Below are 12,504 nucleotides of genomic sequence, written 5' to 3' on the forward strand. Positions count from 1 at the left end.
CATGAGCAATGGAAAAGCAATAGCATCCCTTTCTGGAACTAGTCAATGAATAACTGGTGAGGGACTTCTTAGGTTAACAGGAAATCAGAGATTACACAGCATCCAGAAAAGACTTTGTTATTATATCTTTGGTCAGTTACTACAGGTATGTTTGTCTCCCTACAATCTAAGAATTAGCTTCTAATTTGACTTTCCCAGATGCAATTTTTCAGGAAGTTGCTAGATCCTTGATGACTGCATCAAGGAAAGAAGGTACAGCTAATGAGACTCAAAAAGTCTAAAAAATGCATCATAAACTGAGAACCTATCTTTAGTGATTTGTAATTTTTTGTTACAAATAACTTTTCAGTGAAAATAATAAATCTTTTCTTGGATAAGTGACAGATGGTTTCGACTGGCAAATTTGCTTTCAGTAAATCCATAAGAGGAAAACAATCCCTTATGTTTCAAAAGAGTAACAATAGGTCAAATACTAAGATTTGGATCTAATCCCTCAGCAGCTGGACTATGAATGAATATCCCTGATCTAATACTATCTTTTAGAAAATTCTATTTGGGAAGATGTGTCATACATCTTATTTCAAAAGACGTCTAATTAGTTTCCCATACACTGTGCAAAATTGCTTTTGTGTGCCAACCTTCTCTGTATATTAAAAATGTTAGTATGTACATGTGTGCATTTCTCTTTGTAAACTGACAATGAGAACATGACCACAAGCCCAGAAGCTTAAATGTTGTTTTTATTTACATGGTAATATTGTGAAGCATATTTTTGTTCATTTTTTTTTATTTTGCAAAATTAGAAGATACTAGAAAAATAAATGAGAACTTCAATCTTGATTTATAAAATAAGGTTGGCTATTTATTTTTACTACCAAAATTAAATAGCTAATGGACAAAATAAAACAAATTCCTAAGGGTTCTTAGTTAACAGTCTTTTGACTGTCACTCTATCATTATGTTTCCGTTTGGCTCTACATTACACAAAATCCTACTACTATGACTTATACTAATATAGGCTTATATTTCTCATGTAAAGAAATTCAGAAGGAGGTTAATCAGAGCTGGTAGTGTAACACACTGTTGCTTTGGCAACTTGATAACCTTCATCTCCCTGCTTTACTAATTATATAGCCTATGATTTTGGCTGTCATGATCACATTGAAGAACATGTCTCCGTTAAATTAAGAGAAAGGAAAGTACCAAAGGAAGATAGGTCCTTCATGGAGTACTTCATGTGACTAATAGCTTCAAGGAAACCTTGGATAATATGTATTTTAGTTTTACTGCTTTGCTAATTGAAGAAGACAAGGGAAATTAATTTGGATATAGCTTTTGAGAAGTCCATATAATATCTACCATACTTATTAAATAAAATGCTATCTTTTTAATTAGAAGGGAATGAGTCACTTACAGAAGACAATTGAGCACTAGAGTAAAATGAAACTTGCTCCCTAGTGGATGTGGAAAAATGTTTTTCTCTTATTCCTAGTTATGGTGGCAAACCATATATTTGCTTATATTTGTCTGTTCTTTATTCTGAACACTAATATCTATTATAGAATCATAATTACTAAATTTTAGCTCCTCAGACTCTAAAATCACCACTTATTCATCTTTGTCTTTCTTCTAACACGTATCATTGCTCAGAGTATTAAGAGACACCCTGTAATACCGATGGATTTATTGAATGAATATTTTAACCACTTTTAAAATATCCATAAATAATTACTCAAGGTGGATTAGAGCAAAAATTGTATTTACTGAAGCTATTATATAGTTAACATAATTTAGTTAATATTAGAAACTTTAGAAATATATGAGTAACATTTTATATTCATGCCAAAATATGTTTGAAATTAGATTTTTAGAGATACTTACTTTTATAATTTCACCCATCTTGTCTTGCTACTTAAAATAGACCCAGCAAGCATTAGCCTTTATTGGCCTTCACAGACAGCTCAGTATTAGTTTATGCCCTTTCTATGTCACTGGCATGCCAACCTTCCAACTTCATTCCAACTTTAAGGCAGGAAGAGATGGACTGTATAGATTAAAGTATTAGGAATATTTTTTGGCACTAAAATCCTAAAAGATTGAGTCACTGAAAAGATTTAATGAAAAGATGAATTAATATTTAGACACTTTTAAATAATCACATTTCCTGTATTAGTATTACAGGTGTAGGCAGTCCTCTTTGAAACTCTGCATCCCCACATTTCTTAAACTCCTAAGAAGAGTGAAACTATTTCTTCTGCCTTCTCTCTTTTACTGATGAATGGAATTGAATGGTAAAATGCTAGAATATTAAGACGTAGATATATGATGTAGATTTAGGATTTGGCAGAGATATACTTAGGGTAGACTTTGATTTAAGTTTTGCCTTAGGCTACTTATTTTAAATTTGACTAGGCAAAAGTGACCTGAAAGGGAAGATTATGGAAGACATCACTAGCACTCATTGAAGTATCTGATTTTATTCTCTTTTGACAAATATGTCCCTTGGAGATGATCATGGCCATATCATTTGTGTTGGCCACTGAAACGTAAACTTGAAATGACATGTATATTTTCTGAGCGGAAGTATTTAAGAGTTGTGAATGATTATCTGTGCACTCTTTCTCTGTGCATAGCAATAACAAAAGCACCTATTCATATGGAATGCCATGAAATCAAAGCAGCCTGAAATGATCAGTCAAAAGTTAGATGATAGATTCTCTGGAGTGTCATCTAGACACACAGTACACTGCATGATTGAGAAAGAAACTTAGAAGTTCTGATCTTTTTGTGATAGTACAATTAAACCTACCTTGGCTGAGCCTCTAGATTCTAAAAAAAAATTGAGAAAGAAGACAAAAGATTTTAAAATATGAATTTTTTAAGATTTTGTTTTTATTTATTTCTTTATTTAAGAAAGAGAGAGAGAGAGAGATCAAGGGGAAGGGCAGAGGGAGAGGCAGAGAATCTCAAGCAGACTCTGCACTGAGCATGAAGCCAATGCCTGGCTCTATCTCAGGACACTGAGATCATGACCTCAGCCAAAACCAAGAGTCAGTCACTCAACTGATTGAGCCACCCAGGCGCCCCTCAAATTATTCTTACTAACACGATCTAAGGTAAGGGATAAAATCTAAGCTTGGTATAGGGAGGCAAATGGACCTTTTAAATAAACCTCAAATATAAGCCATCTCCTCTGTCCTTCCAAGTCACAGGTAAAGCTGAAATCACTACCTGGAACACCTTTCCAAAAAAGGATTAGGGATTGAGGTGATGGTGAAAAATTTTGGACCTTGATGGCAGATTCACTATCAAAAAGGAGAAGAAAGGACGCAAGTTGAATATGACTAGTTTATTCTTAACAGATTTTCTAATTAGATAAAGTTTTTCCATCTCCCCTGGCATTTAAGAGAATCGAGCAGAGAAAGGCCAGGAATCCACTAGGAGCTCTGCTTGTAAGAAACTAGGATGGGTTAGATCCTACCTCTGCTCCAGTCATAAATTGCATTCCTGTGTTTAAACTTGAAGGCGATGAACATGCTATTTCCATGAATTAAATGATCTTCTTTCTTATCCAGTCATCTCTTACTCCTCATTCAAATCTCAACTCAATAATCATTTCCCCAGTTAAACCTTCCCTGCCTCCTTAGCTGGATCAAATTACTTTATTAAAAGGTTTTATTGCATCATTTATCTCTTATGTACTCACTACATTTGTGATTTTATATTTATTGTATAATTAATTTTATTAATGTTTGTCGCCCTAATAAGAGTATAACTAAATGATATTATGCCTGTTTTGTTCATCATTTATTCTTTGTGTCTAGCGTGGTGGAGCTGTTTCTCTCTCTCCCTCTCCTCTCTCCCTTTTCCTCCTCCTTTCTCTTTCTCTTGCTTTCTCGATACCTCTAGATAGGTACCAAGGTAACTCTGTCTCTCTTGAGAGATAGATACAGGTTATAGGGGAGGAAGAAATTCTCCTCTACCCTTTTAGAATTTCTGGCTGCACCTAAGAATTAAACTGATATGAGACAAATTAACAGGAGAAAAACATACAAATTTTATTAGAATTTTTTGTGTACATGGGGACTTCAAAAGAAAATGAACACCTGAAGTTGACAGAGCAGAAAGCTTTTATATCTTTTTGACAAAGAAACAATAGATTTGTGAGGAAATGACAATACAAATGGGCTATACATATTGTGGGAAAGTGACTAGGACATGTATGGGGTGAGGAAACTAGTGGAAGAAAAGAATCATTTTATTTAGTTAGGTTATTTGTACAGATCCATCGCAGGGTCAGTCCCCAGTCTCTGGTGATAAGGAGATTTGTTTCTTCCTGATACCAGGGAGCACCTTGCTCGTGGAAAATATTATGGCCTGTTTTTGGATAGAAAAGAGTAGATCAGAGAGCCCTTGTATCTACTGTTTCTCAAGAGCTGTTAGCTCAAGATAACGAATATGCCAAACTCATACTTTGGAGGTGGCATATCCTAAACTCATCTTCTATATATTTCGCCTTCTCTCTCTACATATCTGTATCTATATACATTCACATAAATATACATAAAATATACAAGTATACATATAAATATTGTATATATATTACATATTATTTATATGTGCTAAATGTATACAGAATGTATACAGAATGTATATTAACTAAATATTTTAAAGGGATACATTCATAATTGTACAGGTGAGAAGGATTTGGAAGACATGAAATGTCTGAAAGCAATCTAAATAAAATAACCATTTGGTAAATGAAATGGGATTTAAGAAAAACAAGGGATGTCAAATGATGGAGTGGAATAAAGCTGTGAAAGTTAACAGTTTGAAAGTAAATTGTAAGGGAATACTTGTCTACCAGTGCCCTGATTTTTCTTCTGAGAGAACTTTGTTGGACCAGAAGCTAAGTTTCAGGGTAGTGATTCAAAATGGTTTTGTTATTAAGTCATTATCCAAATTTGGCTGTACAGTCCATGTTAAGGTGTAAGGGAAATGGCTACAACAAAGAGACACAAAATATAATGACTAAAAACAAACATTTCCTTCCTCCCTCCTCGATGTAGGTGGGTCAGTTTGGTGGGGTGATGATACTCCACAGAATCCCCCATGAGCATTGATTTCTTTAATTTTTTTTCACTCAGCCTTTCTCATTGTTCCTATTGCATGATCAAAGCTGAGTTATTGTCACAATGATATTCAGGCCCCATGTAAGGAGTTAAGAGTTTAAGTCCAAAAAAAACCCATTCCATTTTAGTAGAGTGACCTAGAATTACTCATAGTATGTATCTATTAACTAGTTTCCAAGGAGTTTGGGAAACATTCTCTCTATCTGGGCAGACAGACAGTTACAACTCTTTTACTAAGGGAGAAATCTATAATGGATTTTGGAGAACAATGAACCATCTGCCACACAACCTATGTAGGAAAGATAATTCTGACTGTAAGAACCATTGTATTATTTTAAATATTGATTAAGTTTTTCAGAAAGCTACTTTGTCTTAAGATTTTTCAAGTTTTACTTCTTTCTGAAGTAACTCAGTTTTGTTTCAGAAATGTAAATAAATTTGAAATTTTATAATGCAATTTAATGGAGAAAATAAGAATCCAGGAACAGAATTATGTTTATATAAAACTTGTGTTAATTCTTATTTCATTAAGGAAGGACATTTTAAAAACAAAACAAAGCAAACAAAAGCATTTTTAAAAGTTTAGGTAAATTGGAAGGTAGAGTTGATTTCCTCAAGGTACCTAATAGCACAGGTTTTCAAATTCTGTTTAGCAGTTATAGGATTTTGAAAAGAAGCCTAAGGGGTCACTTTTTGTGTGTGCATGTTTGGGGCAAGGCAGTGTAGTTGTTCTGAAGGAAACTGAGAAGACTGAGCTCTGAACGTCTTCCTGAGGTTTTAATTATTGCAAATATAACTGCTAAGAACATTGGTGGATATATTTTATATTCACAATATATATTTCATATACATATATTTCATATATATTTATGTTAAGAATATACATGGAAGTGGAATTACTGACTTGTAATCATATGTTCAACTTTTATAGAGGCTAAAAACAGCCAAAAAGCGTTCTAAGGTTTTTCTACAAATTATCCATTGAAACCATCTGGGTCTAGAGATTTCTTTTTTAAAAGCTTTTACATTTCAGATTCAATTTTTTTAATATTTATGAGACTATTCAGTAATCTGTTACACGGTGAAGGAGGTTTGGCAGTTTGAGTTTTGAAGGAATTGGCCGCTTTCTCTACCTTTTCTAACTTACATGCATAGTATTGCTGGTAGTATTCCCTTATTTTCCTTTTAATAGACACAGGATTTGTAGTTATATAATTATTATTTCTCTTTGTTCTTGACAACTGTCTTTGCTCTGAAGCCTTTTTTCCCCTGATGTTAATATAGCCACTTCTGCTTTCTTTTTTTTTAATTCACTTTTTTATGGTGTATCTTTCTTTTTTTATCTTTTTACTTTCAACATATCTATATCATAATATTTGAAGTGAGGTTCTTGTAAATATAGTTGGGCTTGGACTTACTTTGGTACACCACATTTATTTTTAATACAGTTCTTTCCAGTAAAAGTGTCAGAATATAAAACCAATTTCACCAGTGTAACATGCAGCAAGATTGAGAGACATCAATCTGAAATTACAGTGTGTGCTTCATGGACCTACACGCAGTGGGAATCATTCATGGGCATTTTTAAATTTAGTGTAAAAAAGGAACACCCCTTAAGGATTCAGATGATATATATTTAATTAAAATCTTTAATGTGAGCCAAGGCATGTGTTGAGCCTCAAAATTTTCCAAAATTAGTCATTAGTGAATTTCACAACAGTAAGGTAAAATGCAAGGGTACTATGGGGCATAGAAATGGACTAATGCTATGAAAGAATTCAACTCAAAGAAATAAAAAAAAATTTTAGGATCATCTTAATAATTTTTTTAGGGAATGTTTTTCAGATAGATATCTTTAGAAATTGTGTATATATATATATATATATATATATATTCATATGATTATCTTTACACTTTTGGCCTTAGTTACAAAGGATTACGTTAATCATGCTTCTTAGAGCACATTGTTAGCATGAATTCATGCAAGAGCCCTCTTCTCTGTATATATGTATTTGCATGCATCCATGTGTCTATGTATCTACCTCTGTACCTATCACCTATCTATCTCCCCTCCCTCTTATCTTATCCAGTTCTATGACTGGCATTTTCATTCTCTTAATATTACTTTTTTTTTATTATGTTCAATTAGCCAACATATAGTACATCATTAGTTTTTGATGCAGTCTTCAACAATTCATTACTTGTGTATAACACCCAGTGTTCATCACCACACGTGCCCTCCTTAATACCCATCACCCGGTTACCCCATCCTCCCAACCCCCTCCCTTCTGTAACCCTCAGTTTGGTTCCCAGAGTCCAGAGTCTCTCATGGTTTGTCTCCCTCTCTGATTTCTTCCCATTCAGTTTCCCTCCCTTCCCCTGTGGTCTTCCACGCTATTTCTTATGTTCCATATATGAGTGAAACCATACGATAATTGTCTTTCTCTGCTTGACTTATTTCACTTGGCATAATCCCCTTCAGTTCCATCCATTTCCTTATACCATACACAAAGATAAACTCAAAATGGATGAAAGACCTAAATGTGAGATAGGAATCCATCAATCTCATAGAGGAGAACATAGGCAGTAACCTCTTTGACATTGGCCACTGTGACTTCTTTCAAGACATGTCTCTAAAGGCAGGGGAAACAAAAGCAAAAATGAACTTTTGGGACTTCATCAAAATAAAAAGCTTTTGCACAGCAGAGGAAACAGTCAACAAAACTAAGAGGCAACTTACAGAATGGCAGAAGATATTTACAAATGACACATCAGATAAAGGGCTAGTATCCAAGATCTATAAAGAACTTCTCAAACTCAACACCCAAAAAACAAATAATCCAGTTAATCTTACATTTTGATAAAAGTTGTGAATTTTATAAAGTTCATTTTATCAATATTTTATGTATGTTTACAATAAATTTTTACAATAAATGTTTTACAATAAATGTTTACAATAAATTAGGATAACACAATCATGGTTAAGTCTTTTTTATTTTATTTTATTTTATTTTATTGTTATGTTAATCACCGTACATTACATCATTAGTTTTTGATGTAGGGTTCCATGATTCATTGTTTGTGTATAACACCCAGTGCTCCATGCAGAACGTGCCCACTTTAATATCCATCACCAGGCTAACCCATCCCCCCACCCCCTCCCCTCTAGAACCCTCAGTTTGTTTCTCAGAATCCATAGTCTCTCATGGTTCATCTCCCCCTCCAATTCCCCCCTCTTCATTTTTCCCTAATGGTTAAGTCTTCATATGGTTCCCTTTATACTATTTTAGATGAAGTTCTAATAGTTTGTTCTCATTGTAAGGTTCTCTGTTAAATAATTCAGCTGGATACTCTCATATTAAAGTAAAGATTTAGATGCATCCCAGCTGATAATTCTAGACAAAATTCTTTTGGTAAAGAGAGCAGAATAAATATGAGCTACCCATTACCTGTGGTTCTTATAATTTAGTTATGAATAGGAGGGTATATTCCTAGTACAAGTACAACATAATAATAACTAGAAATCAGATGCTGTGCTAAGTGATTTATATGGATTTTCTTATATAATTATTACAAAAATCCCATGAGTTATTTGTTATTAGTATCCCTGTGTTTTGACAAAGAGAGCAAGTCTAAAGAATAATTCCATAATCTGGATTTTTAACCAGAACTCTAGATGATTTTATTATAGGTGGTTAGAATGAAATGAGGTGAGTTATGTCATACTGCCTACACTAGGATTTTTAATATGTGCATGTGCAGTATATTTTTGTGTTAAAATATTTTACAATATACTAGGTTCTATAAATTTTTCTTTTCAGGTTCAATTAATCAAAGTTGCTGCAGGAAAAGTATGTTTGTATAATGATGAGGGATGCATTCCTTAATAAAGAAATATATGATAAATCCAATGGAGAAAAATATTTATTTAAGCTTGAAATATCATTGTATATTCAAGCAATTTGTAAATTATTTTTGATGTGGACTTTTTTGATTTTAGACATATCATCTTGTCATCATTTGACTATTTTAAAAAATGAGTATTGTTCTTGTTTGCACAATACACTAAGCTTCTTGATTTTCAATTAGTGCTGAACTGTCAAATTATAACTATAGCAGATTAATCTTCTTAGAGTGGGTAAATTGCTTATGAATAGGCAACATTTACAAATCAATTTCTAAAACCCAGTTTTTATTTAGTTTAATTTTTGGGAGGAGATTCATCTTTCATTTTAAAGTTGTTTTCAAATTCCATGCGTTTTTCACCAGAACAAACAAATCACTTGAATTTTATTTTCATTAGGAACCATGATTTTTCTTCATTAATTTTCTATAGAAAGACTGACATTATCTGAGGAATAAAGTTTCCCAGCAGTTTCTTTTGACTCATCTTACTGCTTTATCAGTAAAAGATTTTTCCGAAGATCTTGAGTCACCAAGAACGGCAGTTCTAAGTCCCAGGCTGCTGACCGTATTCCACGGTCTAAGCTGTCTTCAGATCTCAGATAATTACTTAAGATCAGACACAGAGATGAAAATACTTCTGTGAAGTTAATTTGAAGAGAAGATATTTGCTTCTTTTGGGTAAGTGTTATGTTTAGGATTGGCAACTTGGGCTGGTTATTCCTCTTCTGCATTTGAAATAGCAAATGCCTGGGTGTCTCAGTTGGTTAAAAATCTGCCTTAGGCTCAGGTCATGATCCCAGGATCCTGGGAGGAGTCACCCATCTGGCTCCCTGCTGAATGGGGTACCTGCTTCTCCCTCTAGTGCTCCACCTGCTTGTACTCTCTCTCTTTCTCTCTCAAATAAATAAATAAAATATAAAAGAAAATAAAGTTAAATATTTAGGTTAAGTATTTATAAAGAGAAATAAAAACACTATTATGTATAAATGTAGGAAAAATTGTTGTTTAACCTTAAAAGTATGCCTAAAAGATCTAATAAAGTTTGCTGTTAGAATTAAGTTGGGTAAAAACAAATGCCTTAAGCATCCTTAGAGGACAAATTTAGGATTCCTAATGGGAAGAGTCTCTGAAGAGAGACTACACAGGTTGAGGTTCAAGTTTGCCACCCGACCTGATGGAGACACATAAGCATCCATGCCACTTCTGACTGGAGATCTATGAGCAGAGCACCCACAATTAACTGCAGATCAATTATGACATCAAGTCAAAGGTATTCCCGATAGTTTATAGTGAAAAGTGAGGTATGGTAAGTGGAGGAATATATTCTCTTTTCTTTGCATAAGCAGAAACCCATTACAACCTCCATTTTTTCTGTGAGAAAAAAAATGTGAGAGTTTCTGTGAGAAATTCTTTTAATATTTGCTCCTATACATCTTTTCCATTTTAGTAAGTACTGTATAAAAATAAGAACATTATATTGTCAAATTCTTCCCCAGTCCCACACAGATTTAAACACTGAATACCTTCAGCTGGTATCTTTATCTTTACTTGGTCTCTGACCAAATCTGAACAAGGCAAGAGACTTTTTTTTCTTCCTACATTCGTAGTAATCTTTGTGTCCTACACTTCTGGAATAAAATAGTACCTTTCTTTCCCCTGAGATATCTGTTCTGTCTAGGTTCTTTTGTGTTTTCTCATTTCATTTGTCTGGAGTTCTGTTACACATTCAAGATCAAATTCAGTTTACAGAAGAAAGCCAATTTCATGAGGGCAAAGTATTTTAACTTTTTTGTCCACTACTATACCTCCAGCAGATATACCAGTTCTTCATTCATAGTAGATGGCAATAAATATTCACTGAACAAATCAACAAATGAATATCGATGTTAGTCCTCTGTGCCTTTATATTTTTTTGAGTTAAGATCTTACATTTCCATTTATTAACCCAGGTCAATACTTTTTTTAAAGATTTGGATCCCATTTGTCTCTCCCCTGATTCTGTCTAAAGGTTTTTGTTCCAGGCAGAATGAATGACACAAAATATCCATCTAACATAAAATGTTATTGTGAATTTGCAAATTCTGCTGCCACATTTTAACCTCCAGACTAGATACCTAGGGCATCAAGGAGCTAGGATTAAGTACAAATTTGCTTTATTCCTTTGCCACGGATAAATTGCTAGAACATAAAGTAGTGGAATGAGGCTTGGTTTTATAATAAACCATATCAGGAATTCCAGTACTGTCTGCAACATTGTAATTGTGGTTGTGTCCATAGGCAAGTTTCTTCATTCGATTCAAAAAAATAATTGTGTGCTCCAATTCATCAGACAGTGTACTGTCAGGGTTATGAAAATAGCGTTGTTATCCTCAGAGAGTTCAACATGTAATAGAAACAGTCACATAAATAGGTGATAAAAAAGAGAGTTTTCAAATGCATAGTAGTGATTTAGCAGAGGATTATAAGAGGTCAAAAGAGAGGAATATTACCCAGCCTTGGGAACTTCCTAATTGAAAATATACCCCATACAAAATTGCCAGCCAAATATAGTCCAAATATAAACACTTTTTACTATTTTCAGAACTAGTGTAGTGTAAGCCATCACCATCTATTCTTTGAAAAAAAGGAAGGATCAAATTTGTTGACCTATATTTTATTATCACCCCAACAGCCATACTAATCTTTAAAGTATACATTATATCATTTTCCTCTTTAAAATTCTCCAACAGTTTCCCACTGTAGTTAGAATAAAAACACTCTTCCCTATTATGGCACCCACAACTTTGGCAGAGAGTGCCCACCACCTCACTAAACCTACCATTTTCTTCATGGGCGTAAAACTAGACAGCAAGTCCCAAATTTCCTTTCAATGATGTGTGGCCTTATGAATGTATTCTAAGTGATGGAATTTTAGCACAAGATGAACTTGGAAGCCATATGTTAAAGATGATGCTCTTCTGGATACCTTAAAAACTTTATGGAGCAGTAACACCTTTCTTCCACCCTCCCACTGGCATATCAGAAAAATGGGTTAATTTATGGATATTTCAGGTTAACCTGTGAAATCAGCTAGAATTAGCTTAATTAACACAAGGCCTCTACTTTGTATTTTCTCTGCCCCTCTCTGCCTCATCTTCTACCACAATTACACTTGTCCACTCCATTCCAGTCACATTGGCCTTCCTCCTGAACCTTCAGCATCCCAAATTTGTTCCTATTTCAGGACTTTACACTTACTCTTTTCTCTACTTGGAATGCTATTTCTTAAGACATGTAAGTGGCTTATTGCTTACTTTAGTCTCTGACCAAAGTCACTTATAGGAGGCTCTCTCTGACCACTTCCACTTTTATTTTTTTTTTAGATTTCTTTATTTTTTAAAATTTTACTTATTTGTCAGAAAGAGAGCACAACTAGGGGGAGCAGCAGAGGCAGAGGGAGAAGCAGGCTCCCCGCTGAGCAGGGAGC

Source organism: Zalophus californianus, chromosome 2, assembly GCF_009762305.2.
Source record: "Zalophus californianus isolate mZalCal1 chromosome 2, mZalCal1.pri.v2, whole genome shotgun sequence".
In the NCBI taxonomy this organism is placed as follows: Eukaryota; Metazoa; Chordata; class Mammalia; order Carnivora; family Otariidae; genus Zalophus; species Zalophus californianus.